Source organism: Schistocerca gregaria, chromosome 4 (genome assembly GCF_023897955.1).
Source record: "Schistocerca gregaria isolate iqSchGreg1 chromosome 4, iqSchGreg1.2, whole genome shotgun sequence".
NCBI classification, from domain to species: Eukaryota; Metazoa; Arthropoda; class Insecta; order Orthoptera; family Acrididae; genus Schistocerca; species Schistocerca gregaria.
This window is the reverse complement of record NC_064923.1, coordinates 223420505-223440790: the sequence shown is the minus strand read 5'-3', so window position 1 is coordinate 223440790 and position 20286 is coordinate 223420505. Positions and strand designations below refer to the sequence as shown.

The following is a 20286-nucleotide window of genomic DNA, read 5'->3' as shown; positions in this document are numbered from 1 at the left end:
CGGTGTTTTCCAACCGACTGGGGCCGTAGCTCTTTCCCAATAGTTTCCGCAAGTGCTGGCTCAATATATTGGGAAGGGTAAGCCAGCAGTGGTCAGACACATCCGTTGTGGTTGGCGTACGAGAACATAGTGACAGCGGCGATATGAACAGGCATCTGGTGAGCACTTACTGTCCATTGCTCTCTTAAAATGATCCACGTATAAACAGGAATGCTCAACTACTTTAGCACCTATTTAGAAAATATTAACGTATAAATTGTTGTATAGTAGTAGTTCAACAGGTTTTTCTAGTGTTTTACACTGCAGAATATTCCACTTGCAATGACGGATAGTGTATTTCAAATGAAGTATGTGTATAGCTTACAACTGATGTAATTTTACGTTAGGTTCTAAAGAAATCGTCTTGTTTACGTTGCAATGTTGTTTTTCAGATTCCCAGAGACATACATTTTATACATTATATATCTTCAGTAGACGGCAGTTTTCTTTCGTTACCTGGCAATTTTCATTTTACATCTCGTAAAGAAAAACTATTTTGCCCATAGTTTACAAGTATTCCTGTCGCAATTATTCATTTTCTAGTTTTTTCATATCTTGTGTATGTAGTATGTGATCACTTCACCGAATGTTCGATAGTAACCTATTTCATAACGTAAAGGCATTTCTAAATGGAGAATTGTGTGTTTAGTTATGGCGCCTATACACCCCAAATTTTGAGATTTTGATGACAGGCTAAACAGAGTAACTACTTATTTAGTTCTTTCTTGTTATCTCTGTATAGTAATATTTATGCATAATAACACCTGAAAAGGTTATAGCGTCCTCTTGAACAACTATCTAGTTATTACTGCATCAATCGTTCTAGTAACATCGTATACTACAGATTCGGTACTAATACTGGTGGTTTATTGTGATTTCTACATAATCTACAGTGGTGGTAAGTGCATTTTAGCCGAAGCAATTCTCATTCACATAGGGATAAAATATTATATCTTTTCAGCCATGCCGTTTCAGATTTCAGACGTGGTCTTGTGCCGCATGCAATGCTACTGGTTTGAATGCTTGGAGTGACCCTCTCCCTCCAGAACCACTTTTTTAGTTAGAAACTTCTTTGCCAATTAAAGTCCATAGTAGTAGTTGCATGAGATATTTTAGAACACACACACACACACACACACAAGCTAATAACCATTACAGACGGTTTACACCGATTATGTCCGACTTTTATTACGATGCATTACAATAAACATTGTGTAAATGTCACCCACACTATAGTAGAGTGAAAAGTAAAAATTAAGAGTTGTTCTTTGTTATTTAACGGCACCTGAACGTGTTAAGGAAGCTACAAAACCTGGAAAAGGGAAAATCTAGGGCTCATCCTATAGTTAGTTGGGGTCAGGGAAGTGTAATAAGAAGAAGACAAAGATTTCTAGTCACACGAAAATACTGAAAATTTTAGTTTATTTCGTCATAAGTGAAAATGACTACGCCGGTGACATATATTTTTGCTGAAATGCGAGGAACTAGTATCAAAAGAATCAAGGACAAATAAAGCGAGTATACTACATTACAGCCTGGAAACTGTGTTATGTCTCAGTCGGTGGCTATGTATTACAAACGCAAACTTTTGTTATAACATTTGTTACGTGTAGCTCTCAATAGATCTCTCTGGCGTTCTTTTTTGAGAGCAACACTATTTACAGTCGGAACAATCAGTTCGTTTAAACAATCAGGATATCTGGATGTGCTTGTTGAAGCAACGGCATAGTGTCTATTACTTCACCCACAAACTAACGATTTGAACAATCAATTGATATGTGAACACTGGGGCAAGGTACCATGCAAGGTGAACACTCGAGCAGACACTCTTGAATCTGATATTTTACACTTAGAGAATCGTCTACCGTTTCCACTATAATCACCAGCAATATTTCCGTTACATAAATCTTACACTGATCGCTTGTTTGCGAACTCACTTTTCGTAAATATGTTTGGAATGAATGACCGATACAGCAGAGTTGACCAGTAACTCAGGTATCCTATGAAAAAATTCGTTTATGTAAATTCACGAACAGTTCACAACTAGAACTTCAAAAAAAAAAAAAAAAGATTAAAATCTATGAATAAACCCATAGAAACTGAAATACCAACTATAGAAATGAAAACTTAACTCTGCAGCAAGCTGTATATCCATAACGAATAACAGACTATACATGTTTTAAGGAATTTCGTCTTCTAGTTAGTGTGTATTACCATCACGTAAATCATCTGATTTTTCTCCAGAAGCCCATTCAAAATTTAAATGACATGTAATATATATATTTTCCACCGTAACGGTAGTTTCTGTTAACAACACGTTGAGTAGGAATACAGAGCTACGTAATGCAATAACTACGATATCACGCTGGGAATAGGTAATTTTTTTTTTTTGATTCGTGAATAGCTCGCTGCAGTTGTATACTGTTGTCATAGTGGGTTTTGCTGGCGCTCAGCACAAGAGCTAACTAAACTGACAGGAACCTCTCATTGTCCAACAGGTAATCTTGGCTGTGCTGCTGACGCTGGCGCTGTGTTTCGCGATGCTGAAGGCGAGCCCGGTGGCTGACCCGCGCCGTCACCATTCGGGTGGTGGCCACGACTACGGGTACGGACATCACCACCACCACTGGCACCACCCACACCATTGGCACCACCCACACCACAGGCATCACTGGCATCATTGGTAGCATTGGCACTGCTACTGAAAAGAAGTTCCAGAGGCTTCTTGCTTCTTCCTGCACCAGAGAAATTTAGGCTTAGCAGGATAAACACCGTGTGTGCATTTTCTGCCACCTCGTGGTGGAAATAACAAAAAAGCTGAATTGAGATGTCTATTTGATCAGTATTTGACTGCTCTAATGCAAAGGACTGGCATTAATAATGTTTTATCTCCATTAATTTGGAACATTCAACAGTTTTTTTATACACTCATAGAGTTATTGTTCCGCATTCAAAATGTACCAACTCCAATGAATTTCCAGTGCCTTACTGGGAAAAAATTTTGAACAAATAATGAAAAAATAAATGAATTAATGTGAAAGTAACACTCACCAATTTTCTGTTTTACGTCATGCATTTGCTGCTGAATGAAAAGTTTTGTTCTTGAGAAACAGTAATTAATAGGGCTGTGTATAGATTTGTAAATGGATCACATTTTTCTGTGTTTATTTAACAACTGATTGCTTTAGGTAATTAGTTTTCTTTCTATTTATCAGCTAAGGACAAAATGCCAGTGATTCAGTTTCGATTAGCACACAGAAAAGTGTATGAAATAAATCGTGTTCTCAAACTTGAATATAACCGAAAAACTTGACTCTGTGTCAAAATGCCTTTACTACTATGGTATTTCTACGGTGAAGAACAAAAACACGACAATGGTACACGAAACTGCTTCTGCTACACAGTTACTTACTCCTATATTGTTTTGTCTGTTTCAATATTAATGACACACTGTAGGAGAAATAACCGATCGATTGGTAGATTGTAATTTCATATAGGGAATAAGAATCTCTATTAATATTACTACTTCATCTACTCAGTCATAGGTCTTAATCATCTGAATAACGTGTTATGTTACTCTATGATCTCTTTATATCCCATCTTCGCTAAAATGTACACTTCAAGACCTTGAAGAACACCGTACTGTAGGAGCAACAAATGATTTACTGATAGATTATTGCAGTGTACAGGATAAAACGAGTAGTAGCAAAGCTATTGCCTATCATACAGTTCCGCACTGTCACCTGATAAAGAAAGTAAGAACCTTCGGAATATCAGACCATCTGTGTGGCTGGATTAAAGAACTTTTAGCAAACAGAACACAGCATGTTGTTCTCAATGGAGAGACGTCTACACACTTTAAAGTAACCTCTTGCGTGCCACAGGGAAGTGTTAAGGAAGCATTGCTTTCCACAATATATATAAATGACCTAGTAGATAGTGTCGGAAGTTCCATGCGCTTTTTCACGGATGATGCTGTAGTATACAGAGAAGTTGCAGCATTAGAAAATTGCAGCGAAATGCATGAAGATCTGCAGCGGATAGGCACTTGGTGCAGCGAGTGAAAACTGACCCTTAACATAGGCAAATGTAATTTATTGCGAATACATAGAAAGGAAGATCCTTTATTGTATGATTATATGATAGCGGAACGAACTCTGGTAGCAGTTACTTTTGTAAAATATCTGGGAGTGTGCGTGCGGAACGATTTGAAGGTTGCCAGGTTGACATTCATTCGGAGAGTTCTTAGAAAATGTAGTCCATCAACAAAGGAGGTGGCTTACAAAACACTCGTTCGACCTATACATGAGTATTGCTCATCAGTGTGGGATGCGTAACAGGTCGGGTTGTCACAGAAGATAGAGAAGATCCAAAGAAGAGCGGCGCGTTTCGTCACAGGGTTATTTGGTAAGCGTGATACGATTACGGAGATGTTTAGCAAACTCAAGCGGCAGACTCTGCAAGAGAGGTGCTGTGCATCGCGGTGTACTTTGCTGTCCACGTTTCGAGAGGGTGCGTTTCTGGATGATGTATCGAATATATTGCTTCCCCCTACTTATACATCCTGAGGAGATCACGAATATAAAATTAGAGAGATTCGAGCGCCCACGGAGGCTTCCCGGCAGTCGTTCTTCCCGCAAACCATACGCGCCTGGAACAGGAAAGGGAGGTAATGACAGTGGCACAGAAAGTGCCCTCCGCCACAAACCGTTGGGTGGCTTGCGGAGTACAAATGTAGATGCAGACATCTAGTTTACAATTAATTTATCAACTTATCATTGCTGCAAAAATTTAGTTTGCACACTCGCTAAAATGTAAACTTCATGTCCATGGTGAAGAACATTGTGTTCACACCTTGGAAACTGAAAGTAAGAAACCGTGAAAATTATTAATGTTTTAGTAGATGTGCTGAGAATTACCTTTGATAAACGAGTCACAATATTTACTTCATAATAGAAATACACATTATAACAAGACTCAAAACTGAGTCTCCATTGTTCCACAGTGAGTCTTATGTCGAGCTCAGAAAGGAGACACTGTTTTGCTATTAAATATGGTAGAGCTTTGGGAGTCAAGACATGAAAAAATCAAAAAAGCAAAAGAAAAATTGTAGATCCAAAGTATTCTATTATATGACAGAAATGTTTATTATTAATACTAATATTATTATTGCTATTTACTCTTACTTCTATTAGTAAAATCTCAGTCTATGTTGTCTATATCATCTGTCGCTGTATAGAATATACTGTTGTCACACACTGTAGTTAAAACTCGTGTATTATGAACAGATCCTTACTACTCTTGGTTATTTTTCTTATGAACATTTTCGAAAGATTGAAAATTGCTTTTATATTTTTCACATTTGTTCCCCAAAACTAAATTTCCATAGCTAAGAACTGGGTGTGATGAAACCACTGTCTGTTACACACTGACGAATTTGTTTTTTTTTTGTTTTTTAGTTTCTAATATCCTAATTATCATTGGGGATCTGACTACTCAATTTTAGTGTATGAATATGAGAAGGCAACTAACACAGATCTTCGTTTCCAAATAGTTTTCAATTTCCACAGAGTAACCAAGTAGGTTAGATGAGTCTATTTGCAGTTTAGGAGTTGTGTTTTCATAGATGTGATTGGTTTTGGAACAACGGTCTGACCATGACGTCCGCCTTTATTCACACAAGTAAACAATGAGGACTTAAGCAGGCAGCATCGAGAAAAACCACCATCGTTCTGTACCGGGGGAACATCAAAGGACATCTTGCTGTTACAATAGCGTTTCGAATACATGAATGATGTCCTAGAAAAATAATAAGAAATAACCATATTCCTGTCTCGTGCATTTGTATTAAAATAATATCACTGCCTGATTGTGGTCTGGATTATTCCTAATACACTGCTGCCCATTAAACGTGGAACACCAGGATGTATAGAAACGCGTTAAGCTCTACACATTTATGTTAATCTTTCCACACTCAAAATCAATACCAATAGTTCATCTAGCTTCAATTTTAACAAGGATCTGTCTATACTAATATTGAAAATGTATTCGAGTAAGTGTCTTGATCGTTATCATATCGATTTGTATTAATATTAGTTCTCATTTCTTCTGTTTATCTGACACATTATGACTGTGGCAGAAAACCGTTAACGTGTAGTAATAAAAAATAAACAAACACATAGCAGCGATGATGACAGACAATTACGTGACTGGTAATAATCATCATGGACTCGTACAATTATTTAATTCATTTATGGACAAAAATAAATTGCTAAAGGTGTCGTGTATGTTTAAGCACGCTAATCTCCAAAAGTGTTGCACGAATTTTCATGGGATTCTCCCAGTTAACTTGAGCTTACATTAAAGCACATTATAGGCTTTGTTTCATCATAACCGGATGTCAAGAAAGAAGGTACCTTGATTTAAAGTTTTATTTATACCGTAAGTTTAAAATGACGGCGACTACAGACGAAATTCTTCAATTCACATACAAAGTCTTTTGCTCACGCTGTTAAATTCCATAATTAAAATGTCACGACTGGTTTTGCATTCTTTTAAGAATCAGGTAATCTGTACCTCTGAGGCATAAGAGAAGCAGAGTAAAAACTTTACTCTTCGGAATAACCAATTCTTAAAATAAGTAATGATAATTACTGTGAACAGTTCAGTGAAAGGAATGAGCTCAACAAAATCCGAAGAAAACCAGCGGCATTGTTACTAGTTCTCGTTTACGTACATGCGGAGTATTAAGAGATAGAGGTAGGGAGACGACAATCTTGATTCTCGTGGGGTAATTGGAATGCAGATGCAGAGTGAGGAGTAGAAGAAAGGGTAACGGGAAAAATAGGATTGTTAGTTATGACTGAGAGAGGAGGAAGACTAACTGAATTCTGCAATAAAGACGTCTATCAGTTGGTGCTACATCTCTTTGAATTACTCTCCGTTGGACGTCAATCAGTATTTCATATCTGCTTCTTCAGCTACTTGCGGCTTTCCTTTTCCAGGGAAAGTTTTTTTTAACGAAAATCGGCAAATGTTACGAGGAATACCGTTTTGTTTTCAGTGTGTGATGGGTACCCTTACTGCGAGAAATAGCTATTTGAAGAGTTTACTCTTTTTGTTGTCAGTATTATCTTGACCTCGGAAAAGCAGCAGTTTTCATTATGAATGCTTTAGGATCGTTTCACTGCTTGTTGATTATTAAATAGCAGAGTTATATAGCACATATGGCACGTTTTGTTTCCTGCAGCGTTGTCTTCATTACTTTTAAATTGTGGAATTCGCAGTCTTTGTCATATGTTGTTGTCTTTGATAAGGTAACCAATCACCATCATACCTACAAGACGAAACCACAAGTAACGATATCTCATAATTTATCAAACCTGACGGTGAAATTATTGCTTGCAAACGTTAAACAAGTAAGCTTATTACGTCTTAAAGCAGCTATTCAGAGAACTTGTAGTTGTTAACTGAATTGCTTACCTTATGGATGGATGTGGCCGATGTTACAAATTATGCCGCTAATGGTGCAGGTGGAAGCACAATATTTACTAACACTAGGTAAATGTCAATAGGCACAGAATGACGTACAAACATTTGGGAATTACATATAACAATTATTTCAGTTATATTATGTGAGAAAATGTATTTTAGTTGTGGAGTACTGCAGATACAAAATCGTGAACTAATCTCTACAGATATAAGGGTGAAGGTTATTACCAAACTCTTGAACAGTTTTGACCGCCTCAATTCAAATTTTTATACGATACTGTAAAGAATATTCGAACGGACGTCAGATAGTATATTTTTATACAAGACTATAGGTTTTCTGTAAAAATCGACTGAGAAAAAGATAGTGTTGAGCCGTAAGAACGTGCAGTTTCTTTATTTTTTGTTGCATTCCATATCAACTGCTTAAACCACAAGACCAATCAGACGTTAAACATAGTACATATACCCAAAGTGCTGTTTCGTTTTCTTCCTCAGAGTCTGTTGTACCAGAAAATGTGTGTATCTTATCGGCTACTACCACGCTGTTTGAATCGTCCGAAACTTTGTAATGCAAAGAGTTTGCACATAGTAAGAAGTGTGAGTTATAATGCTTTTGTACCTACTGTCCCTACAGGTTCAGCAAGTGGAGATCTCGCTCCCATACCTGAATTCCAATGATTCCAGCTGATCTACCCGTTCATTATAAGTGAATTAAGATTAAGATCAAGGTTTCACTTGTAATAACAGTGAAGATGGTTCAAGATGACATATTCAAATTAACAACTGATTTAAGATAAGAATATTTTTATCGTGGTCAGCTGAATATTGCTGTGTGACTACCTGATAGTTCAGACAAGCAGTTCGTAACTTTACCACACAGTAACCCAACAGTAAAAAACTGCAGATTGTGACTAGAACCCAAGCGCAGAGGATTTCGTACAAAATTATGTATGTTGACATGTTACCCATTGGGAACCACGGGAAGATACTGGTCGCAGGGATACCCTGGCTTTCGAGATTGTTTTAATTTTAAGTTTGAAGTCGGATAACAAATGACAGAAAAAAGGCCTCTATTTGTATCGTTACAAATCAAAAATTCCCGATTCTTCCCTTTACTTGTGCTATGGGACCTTGTTCCTTGCCACATTTCACGGCATTATGTGAAAGGAAAATACCCTAAAGGTTTTAATGAGTGCGAGTATTAACTAAGTGACGTAAATGGCCGTATCTTTTGCCTGTATTGATGTAGAAGCTTAAAATATTTATAAGTCATTTCAGTGCACACAGTAGCGTTCGCATTATACTGGTTTATTTTTATTTTTAGATGAGATCAGTGTTCTCCACTCCTTCACTGATAGAACAGTTCCACGCTAATGCTTCCTACTGTCACCAAGGACTTCAAAAACTGAAGATTATCACTTAGAAGATGTAAATCAGTAATCTAAAAACATACACATTTAATACGATCATGACTGTGTGTTTTGAAATAAGTTCTCCCGAAGCAATGTTACAAAAATGTTTACACTACAAAGGAACCAAAGGAGTAAACATATGACATAAGTCAGTCCTGAGAAAAACAGTTCTTAACAGTCGGATAGACAGACAGGCAACAAAGCGATGCTGTAACCGGTCCGTTTTTACTGAATGAGTCAAGGAACCCAAAAAAATGTTGTATACCCTGAATATTTTAAATTGTGTTGTGTACAAACTTCTATCATACGGTAAAAACAAAAAACGAAATCAGAGGAGTTTTTGTAATACACTTTCTGTACGATTTATTCGCAGCGAGTTTCGTACCATAGTGGGTGAAGTAGCAACGAGAGCAGTGATTTTTGTCCTCACACAATTCCCAGGAATACCGTAGAGTGGGACGTATTCCAAGCTACACATATTTAGATATTGCTAAGTTTTGCCGCATGCGCTAGCAAATATATGAATAAACTGAAAAGTAGAAAATATTAGTATTAATGTAAATGGTCTAAAAAGTGCAAAAAATAAGAATTAAAATTTACGGAGAAGAAATGCAGCCGTGACAAGGCGAAGGCTAGATCAAAGACGACTTGATAAGCTGTTAGTATGACCTGGAACGTCCTGCATACACCATCAGTTTTCAATTTACTCACAAACCACCGGCAACATGAGTAGACGCTATGTGGCAGTGCTGATGTCGTCATTGATGGAAAGCAACTAAAAGTGACAGTGGAAGCATCTCTTACATACTTTCACGTACGGAAATACACATACAATAGTGTCATATACTACCTCTATTTCTTCCTCCTCTGCTTGCGTATGTACCTGAACAACTCTTGAGGTTGTTGGTTGATATCGATTATTGTGAGATCAATCCTTTCACTGAAATGTTCAGACCAGCTCACTTTCTGTCGTATCTTCCGATTCATAATGAATTGCACTCTCGTTTTACACTTTTCTGATGGTGTTGAAATTCCAACGTTACACGCCCCGGCTCGTAGATTGTTACCCTTTCGTTCCTTATTGCATAATTTCCCATGGTTGTTATCGTTACACCTTCTAAAAGTGAGCCTACATGCTCTGTGAAGTCACATCATGTGTCAATAAAATTCTACTGGGTTAGAGACCGCATTGTCATTTATAAAATTCCAACGTTTCGGCGTCTGTTGCAAAACGCCTTCCTCAGGGTGTGTTGCTAACAACACACCCTGAGGAAGGCGTTTTTTGCAACAGACGCCGAAACGTTGGAATTTTATAAAAGACAATGCGGTCTCTAACCCAGAAGAATTTTATTGACATTGACAACGGCCGCGGAAGCCTATGGTTACATTCACATCATGTGTCTTTATAACAGTGGTTTCGTCTACATACCGTTAATCATAGCTGATTATTCTGCTTTTTAGGGACATTTTCCTACCAAATGGGTCAGAGTTTCTTTCGTGCACCTGTGTTCACCTCTCCGCCCTCTTTGATAAGGGCGTTAGGAGACTGATGGTTACTGCTTATGCCTGAATCATCAGCCGCCATTGTCGATCGTTTCTATTCAAAATTGAAGCAGTGTTGGGATTCGAACACAGAACTCAGGAGGGTTTCATTAGTAATGACGCTGCCCACAGACCACGAGAAGTAACGCCTCCAGAAGGGTTGGAAAACTCTTGTGTTCTCAAAACATAGCTTCGAACTGCTTTATTCCTTGAAATAATGGGCAGAGTTTCAGACACAGGGATAGGTTTACACCTGAATCTTATAAATCTCCTGCACTATACCGCATTACATGCGATCTGTGTGGTTCAATGCACATGGGTGAAAACGGTAGAAATTTCGAGGTACTCTTTAAGGAAAAAGTTGGCAAAGCAGGCTCCAAATCAACCAACTAGAGACTAGGCATTCAATTGCGCACCCCCTCTAGTCTTCAGATACCGCGCTGGCAAAGAAGAGGCATTAGACCTAATAATTTGTAACCACGGAATTTATCAGTAACTGAACAAATTTTCTGATGAAACACTTAAAGCTCCGACGGACGGATTTATGCCATAGAAACGTTATAGCTAATTTTCATTCTTTGAATAACCATTTTATCTGTTCCGAGAAGCATATTACTTCTGAATTGGCTTAGGATGTCAATATATTCATCCCCTTGCTTATGGAGGATTAGTTTCCTAACACTGTACAGACACTTTCCACCCTTCTCGTCTGTAAACAAGACTCAGTCGTTGTGTAACTTAGCGCATGCGTTACTTCGCGCGCGGTCTCGATACGACGTTCTGCCAGTATGGCACAGTTTGATGCTGTGTTACCTTCCCGAGTAGTCTACGGATGTGTATGTCTCCAACCTTGCTTCATTGTCATCCGATTCCTACTTGAAGGTTGTATTCTTTTATTCGACTTCATCTGTTCTGCTGCTATTACATGTTCTTAAGGCATATAGAGTTTTTCTTATTTCTTCCGTTTTTTCGTAGTCACTGAAGTATGCACTGATTTTACAGAGCGCTTGTCGGATCCAATCATTTTAACATGGACCGGTGCTTTATAGCGAGTTCTTTATTTTTACTGCTTTGACGATGAACTGTGGAACGTCGCTTTAACTGACTTTCCTGTGTACTGCAGTGATTTAAAGATTAATGAAGTATTCTGTTCTTTGTGGGCTTATGCGATTATGATATCCGATTTTTTTAATTGCTTATTTCGATGGGCAAATATGTTATTCCTCGATTGTACGGGTCACCTGATGACGCATTTTAAGAATGCAAAACCTGTCGCGAACTTTCAATAGAGGACATCAGCAGCCTGAGTGGAAAACTTTTGTTCAACACAGAATTACGGCTGTGGTTGGCTTCATTTTGAAGCTAGGGTTTTAACAACATTTTAAATCACAATATATCTCCATTTTGTTATCCGATTTTGACGAAATAGAATAAAATCTACGCCAAGTAGCCTGCAAAAAGTCAATGAAAGTCCATGAAAATTGGCAAATTATTTTTATATTAGCGTGTTTAGATAGAGACAGACACGGCAGTTTTACTAATTTATTTTGTCCTTAAATGACATAAAATAATTGCTGATCGCTATTATACGTTTATTATTTTTTTTAAAAAAATAAGCCCACCGTAAGGTACTTCAGCTACAGCCATTGTCATAATGTGCCAGAAAATCTGAGAAAATGAGAAGAAACATTCTTAGAATTAGTACCATAACATATTCTATAAAAACAGTCTTTAGGTAGCCTGGCAATATCGTTTTCCACCTCCCCCATCTCCTTGTCCATGTTCTCCCTCAATCTGTCTCTGTTCGTTTTCTTCTCCCGTCCACCTCTACTGACTGAAATGAATGGGTATATTAGTTGGGAACATTGGTGTGTGGGGCTCTAGAGAGACGTCTCCACCTTCTGCATAGGGATAAAAGTACCCTTAGTGTTAATATTTGGCGTGGTTTCAGTCTGCGAACGGGTACGAATACAATGTTTCCACCAACAGATAGCATGGACAGTGTTATTTAAAAAAATACTAACCCATGTCCGTCTTAATGTTTATCGAACTATGGTGCAAGAATTTAAGGCAAACCGATGAAATACTTTTGGAGATTTTTCCCGAATCGCTTACCTGTTGTAGCACATATACATTTATATGCTATATATTAAAATGAAGGAAAAGAACGTAGCCTATGTCGATCCAAATTTCATTAGATTGTCATGGGAACATATGAAGAAAATAGGTAGAAAGCTTTTTGAAACTTTAGGCAACAACTCATGATCCTTATGTGTTACATACTTATTCATGTATAATATTTACATAAAAATAAGCAGCATCTTTCTGTCCGAACGTTTAGTAAAGTATCACGTAAAAATTTGACTAAATAAGTAGGGAACTTCTTCAGATTTTTGATAACAACGTTAAAGAACGGTTTGTCTTTATATAATAGAACAGATGTATCTACCGATACTAAAAACATGCACCCACATTTCCGTCCAAATGCTTATTAGAATTCAGTGATGGAAAAATTTAAAATTAATCGGTCAGGAACCGAGATATATGTATCCTATTTCTGTTCAAAGAGTTAGTGTAGTGTATAGATTTGAAGTAAATCAGTGTAGAAATTTTCGAGATTTTTTTGCGAACGCCTACTTATAGTATTACATATATTTGTGTAGCACGTATGTTAAAAATGTATATTTTGGGTCGTTCTCTAAGTTTTTAGATTATTTTGTAAAAATATGAGTTAATTGGCCAAGAACACTCCGACATTTTTGCTACAAAAGCGTAAGATCAGAAAAAGTGTAGAGTTAATCAGCAAGAACGCATATCAACGACTTTTGCCTAATGTAGTAGTACAGATTATTGTAATACTTCTAGAAGGGTTACTTATAATTTACCTTACAGATTCTGACGATGGCTGTGACCGAAACGAGTTAATGTGTATTAAAAGTATATAATGAAATAATTGTGGTCAAGATGGACTATTACTTCATTACAGATTTATTGTTAGTATAAATACAAAGCTAGAGACATGTTAAAAAGGAAGCTAGATTAACTTTGATTTTCTATGCGAAAGCATTAACATGTCTCTATAGAGTTTCATCTCTTACTGTATTTCCTGGTGTTCCAATTTTAATGGCCAGCGATGATTTTCCAGGATTCCAAATCGTAATCAGGCAGTGGCGTGTTTTATACGATAACAGCTGCTGAATACATAAGAGAGGAATATTTCGATTTCTTACCTTATTTCGACCAAAGTATATATGTCTCGGGATATGATTAAAAATTCCAACAGCAACACGCCGTCGTCATTCGATACTGCATTCTTCCTATATATTTCTGAAACGTAACGATTGGCTAACTAAATTTCAGCCGCCTGCTTAAGCCTTCGTTGTTGAGAGATGTGAATGAAAGAGTGCTCTGTTTGCTGATCTTCAGCGGATCAGACGCGTGTTGCAAGATCGAACGTCTCTCCATCCAGTAACGAAGCGTCATTAAAATTTTTGGAACATATACCATATTCTAAATTAACATCGCCTCAGTGGAAGCAAATACACTCCTGTAAATTGAAATAAGAACACCGTGAATTCATTGTCCCAGGAAGGGGAAACTTTATTGACACATTCCTGGGGTCAGATACATCACATGATCACACTGACAGAACCAGAGGCACATGGACACAGGCAACAGAGCATGCACAATGTCGGCACTAGTACAGTGTATATCCACCTTTCGCAGCAATGCAGGCTGCTATTCTCCCATGGAGACGATCGTAGAGATGCTGGATGTAGTCCTGTGGAACGGCTTGCCATGCCATTTCCACCTGGCGCCTCAGTTGGACCAGCGTTCGTGCTGGATGTGCAGACCGCGTGAGACGACGCTTCATCCAGTCCCAAACATGCTTAATGGGGGACAGATCCGGAGATCTTGCTGGCCAGGGTAGTTGACTTACACCTTCTAGAGCACGTTGGTTGGCACGGGATACATGCGGACGTGCATTGTCCTGTTGGAACAGCAAGTTCCCTTGTCGGTCTAGGAATGGTAAAACGATGGGTTTGATGACGGTTTGGATGTACCGTGCACTATTCAGTGTCCCCTCGACGATCACCAGAGGTGTACGGCCAGTGTAGGAGATCGCTCCCCACACCATGATGCCGGGTGTTGGTCCTGTGTGCCTCAGTCGTATGCAGTCCTGATTGTGGCGCTCACCTGCACGGCGCCAAACACGCATACGACCATCATTGGCACCAAGGCAGAAGCGACTCTCATCGCTGAAGACGACACGTCTCCATTCGTCCCTCCATTCACGCCTGTCGCGACACCACTGGAGGCGGGCTGCACGATGTTGGGGCGTGAGCGGAAGACGGCCTAACGGTGTGCGGGACCGTAGCCCAGCTTCATGGAGACGGTTGCGAATGGTCCTCGCCGATACCCCAGGAGCAACAGTGTCCCTAATTTGCTGGGAAGTGGCGGTGCGGTCCCCTACGGCACTGCGTAGGATCCTACGGTCTTGGCGTGCATCCGTGCGTCGCTGCGGTCCGGTCCCAGGTCGACGGGCACGTGCACCTTCCGCCGACCACTGGCGACAACATCGATGTACTGTGGAGACCTCACGCCCCAGGTGTTGAGCAATTCGGCGGTACGTCCACCCGGCCTCCCGCATGCCCCCTATACGCCCTCGCTCAAAGTCCGTCAACTGCACATACGGTTCACGTGCACGCTGTCGCGGCATGCTACCAGTGTTAAAGACTGCGATGGAGCTCCGTATGCCACGGCAAACTGGCTGACACTGACGGCGGCGGTGCACAAATGCAGCGCAGCTAGCGCCATTCGACGGCCAACACCGCGGTTCCTGGTGTGTCCGCTGTGCCGTGCGTGTGATCATTGCTTGTACAGCCCTCTGGCACTGTCCGGAGCAAGTATGGTGGGTCTGACACACCGGTGTCAATGTGTTCTTTTTTCCATATCCAGGAGTGTACATATCGGTTATTGAAGACTATGATACTTGCCTTCCTATACTCCCACATCAAAGCTCAGTAGTTAAATCCCTTTTGGCGAGTAGTCTATTACGGATTTAAAAAAAAAAAAAAAAAAACGTATTTAGTAGTGTCTGACCGCCAGTCTCAGATATACGCCGTCCTTAACTAAGGAACGGTTTTCTGGAGAGCATATGCAAGAAACATGAACACAGTTTTCAACCGACTGAAGACGTCCATAGCAATAATTACCAACTCGTGCCCGTGGTAAGGATCTGTTCATAACACTGGTGCTTTTAAATACGGTCCCCCCTGAGAGAACAGCTGCCAAAACATTATGCACATCAAATAGTTAAAAGTGTACCTGTTAAGCAGTGCATTTTGTAAATTTGAGCATTGCTTGGACAACATGCAGCTGTCGTTTAGTAACACAAGTAAATTGTAATAATAAATAATAATAAAATAAATAATAATAATAATAAAGCAAAACAGACAAACGGATTCTCAAAAATACGAAACATTTAGGAGTTGCTTTGGCAACTCGGTAACTCATGTGAAGCCTGTAAATTATAGACTAATAATAGTCACCCTAAAGTGTGCAAATAAAGCATATACACTGATCAATGCACACGAGCCTATCAATGAAGACAATAAAACAGATCGCGCAAAGGTAGATAAATCGTGGGAAATCGTGGGTATCCAAAATTCCACAAAACCACGTCAAAATCTTACTAGGTGATTTCAATACGCAGCTAGGCAAAGAAAGAAAATACAAGACAACAATAGGAAACTTCCCAGCACATAAATGGACTAATCAAAATGGACGAAGACTGGTCGAATTCTACAGGACAGTCAAGCATAAAATCATGTTAACGCATTTCAAGAAGAAACCATTAAAACAAATCACATGGAGGTCACCCAACTCACTCACTGGTGAATTCCAAATTGACGATGTAACAGTTTCCTATCCAAACCACAGAGAAATTATGAATATCAAAGTAAGAAATGGTGCAAATGTAGACTCAGGCCATTACCTAACGAGAATCAAACTACAGTTAAAACCTCAGAGGTTCACAAACAGGACGCCACTAATCCCAAAATTTGACACCAGCCAGATCCAACCATCTTAGAATTAGAGAAAAAGCCCTACAACAATTGGAAGCAACTCAGAAGCAAACTAATCGAAACCGCACGAACACTTATACCCACGTAAAAAAGAAAAAAACACCCTTGGTGGAACGTAGAATGTGAATAAGCAATCCAGTCTCGACATAGAGCATACAGTAATTGGAACAGCAGAAAGACTGAGAAGACAAAACATTCTTGGCGGTGAGGAAAGAGACAGTCCAATTAATCAGAAAGACCAAAAGGAAATTCGAAAAGGACCAGCTACTTAAAATCGAAAAAGACTTCAAAAGAAACAACACGCAATTTTTTTACAAGAATTTGAAAACACAGCTCACAAGATATCACCCGCAAAATATTTTCTTCAAGTAAGGATATGGGCAATTTGCACTAAACAATCAAGAAAATTGCGAAGAACTTCCAAGTTATTTTGAAAAACTGCTGAACTGCCCAGAACCAAAACAAAGATTTCCGCCTCAGGAACCTGAATCCACAAACACAAAATCATTATCACCGGATGTCGAGGAAATCACCAAACAGATCAAAAGTTTTAAAAACAATAAAGCTGCAGATGAAACTGGAATCGTAGCTGAAATCCTCAAATCAGCAGGCCCTAATACTATAAAAGGAGTCACAGAAATAATGCAAGACATTTGGCAAACAGAACAAGTTCCAGACGACTGGAAAAATGCATTAATTCATCCTTTACACAGGAAGGAAGATAGATCGGATGTAAACAATTTTAGGGGAATCTCACTGATATGAGTAGCTTACGAAGTTCTATCCCAAAGCCTTTTCGATAGAGCACAAAAACAACTAGAACCAAAAACTGGAGAATATCAGGCAGGATTCAGACCAGGCTGCTCATGTTCAGAGCAAATTCTGAACTTAAAACTAATCTTAAGACGTCAGAGAATAATTGTCAAAGATGTAATTTGCACATTTGTTGACTTTAAAAAAGCCTACGATTCAGCTGACAGTCAATCACTACTCCAAATATTAAAAGAATAGGGTATAGATCTGAAACTGCTTGCAATCATACAACAGTCATTGACAGACGGAAGATCTAAAGTCAAATTTACGGGGGAAATCTCTGAACCTTTTCTGAACAATACAGGAGTAAGAAAAGGAGATGGACTCTCCCCAATACTGTTCAACTGCGTCCTTGAAAAGGTGGCACAAGAGTGGCGGAAACTGAAATCAGTCTTCAAGATTGACCATCCAGTTACTCTCAGCGGGCGAAAATTAACAGTAGATTCCTCAGCATTTGCAGGCGATCTAGCCATCGTAACTCGCGATGTTTCAACAGCCAAAAAAACAGATTGAACTCCTGAAAGAAACTGCGGAAAAAGTGGGCCTGGAAGTATCTTTTCGAAAGACAGAGTATATGACTTGGAACAAATAAGCTCCAAAATTCATGGAGAAAAATTATGGCAAAATTAAACGAGTCCCACAATTTAAATATCTCGATGAAACTATTCAGGAAAATCGAATAGAAAAAAAAGCCAACGAAGTCAGATGCCAAAAGATGGACACTTCTTATCGACTCACTGAAAATATCTACAATAAAACTGTGTCTCCAAGCACACAAAACTACGACTTTACATAACACTAATTTTGAACAGGAAAACAGACATATAAACAATTCAGAAAAAGGAACGGAAGATCATAAGAAAAATTTTAGGCCCAGGACTTGGAGATGAACAGTATCGTCTGAGAGGCAAACAGGAAGTCATACAATACTCTAATATTCACAGTGACACTAGAAAACGCAGATTGAGATTCTATGGAGACATCAAAAGAATGAATCCCGACAGACTTAAAAAGCAAATACACTCCTGGAAATGGAAAAAAGAACACATTGAGACCGGTGTGTCAGACCCACCATACTTGCTTCGGACAGTGCCAGAGGGCTGTACAAGCAATGATCACACGCACGGCACAGCGGACACACCAGGAACCGCGGTGTTGGCCGTCGAATGGCGCTAGCTACGCTGCATTTGTGCACCGCCGTCGTCAGTGTCAGCCAGTTTGCCGTGGCATACGGAGCTCCATCGCAGTCTTTAACACTGGTAGCATGCCGCGACAGCGTGGACGTGAACCGTATGTGCAGCTGACGGACTTTGAGCGAGGGCGTATAGTGGGCATGCGGGAGGCCGGGTGGACGTACCGCCGAATTGCTCAACACGTGGGGCGTGAGGTCTCCACAGTACATCGATGTTGTCGCCAGTGGTCGGCGGAAGGTGCACGTGCCCGTCGACCTGGGACCGGACCGCAGAGACGCACGGATGCACGCCAAGACCGTAGGATCCTACGCAGTGCCGTAGGGGACAGCACCTACACTTCCCAGCAAATTAGGGACACTGTTGCTCCTGGGGTATCGGCGAGGACCATTCGCAACCGTCTCCATGAAGCTGGGCTACGGTCCCGCACACCGTTAGACCGTCTTCCGCTCACGCCCCAACATCGTGCAGCCCGCCTCCAGTGGTGTCGCGACAGGCGTGAATGGAGGGACGAATGGAGACGTGTCGTCTTCAGCGATGAGAGTCGCTTCTGCCTTGGTGCCAATGATGGTCGTATGCGTGTTTGGCAGCGTGCAGGTGAGCGCCACAATCAGGACTGCATACGACTGAGGCACACAGGACCAACACCCGGCATCATGGTGTGGGGAGCGATCTCCTACACTGGCCTTACACCTCTGGTGATCGTCGAGGGGACACTGAATAGTACACGGTACATCCAAACCGTCATCGAACCCATCGTTCTACCATTCCTAGACCGGCGAGGGAACTTGCTGTTCCAACAGGAGAATGCACGTCCGCATGTATCCCGTGCCACCCAATGTGCTCTAGAAGGTGTAAGTCAACTACCCTGGCCAGCAAGATCTCCGGATCTGTCCCCCATTGAGCATGTTTGGGACTGGATGAAGCGTCGTCTCACGCGGTCTGCACGTCCAGCACGAACACTGGTCCAACTGAGGCGCCAGGTGGAAATGGCATGGCAAGCCGTTCCACAGGACTACATCCAGCATCTCTACGATCGTCTCCATGGGAGAATAGCAGCCTGCATTGCTGCGAAAGGTGGATATACACTGTAGTAGTGCCGACATTGTGTATGTTCCGTTGCCTGTGTCTATGTGCCTGTGGTTCTGTCAGTGTGATAATGTGATGTATCTGACCCCAGGAATGTGTCAATAAAGTTTCCCCTTCCTGGGACAATGAATTCACGGTGTTCTTATTTCAATTTCCATGAGTGTAGTTGAATTCTATGAAAACAGGAGTGAATCTTAAACAGACCCAATGAAATGGATTGCTGACATCAAAACAGATCTGAAACTAGCAGGGATTACACCAGAGGATATCAAAAACAGAGAAATCGTCAGATCCGAAATTCACAAGTGGCAAGTTGACCAAGGGGAGAAATCAAAGAAGAAGACTGGAACAACGTGGTCTCAAGAAAGAAAAGAAGGCAACAGCAAAAGAATTAAAGAAGTATGGGCACAAAGAAAGGCAAATGCACGTTACTAAGTACTTTACGTAGTCCTAATGGGCTCATTCGCAAATTTATATAAATAATAATAATAATAATAATAATAATAATAATAATAATAACAATAATAATAATAATAATAATAACAAAAATCTCTTTCCAACGAAACAGATCCAGAACTTTTGGAAACAGGTTTCCAAGAAATAAGGAAAACGACGTGTCAT

The 20286-nt window shown here is 40.0% G+C and overlaps 1 long non-coding RNA gene across 1 annotated transcript in view; it reads left to right on the top strand.

Moving 5' to 3' along the window:
• The first annotated feature begins 126 nt into the window (after positions 1 to 126).
• LOC126267557 (uncharacterized) overlaps positions 127 to 20286 on the top strand; it is a 319893-nt gene continuing 299733 nt past the window's right edge. Inside the window, exon 1 of the long non-coding RNA XR_007549025.1 lies at positions 127 to 158. This is a non-coding gene — a long non-coding RNA (uncharacterized LOC126267557). The remainder of the gene's footprint in view (positions 159 to 20286) is intronic.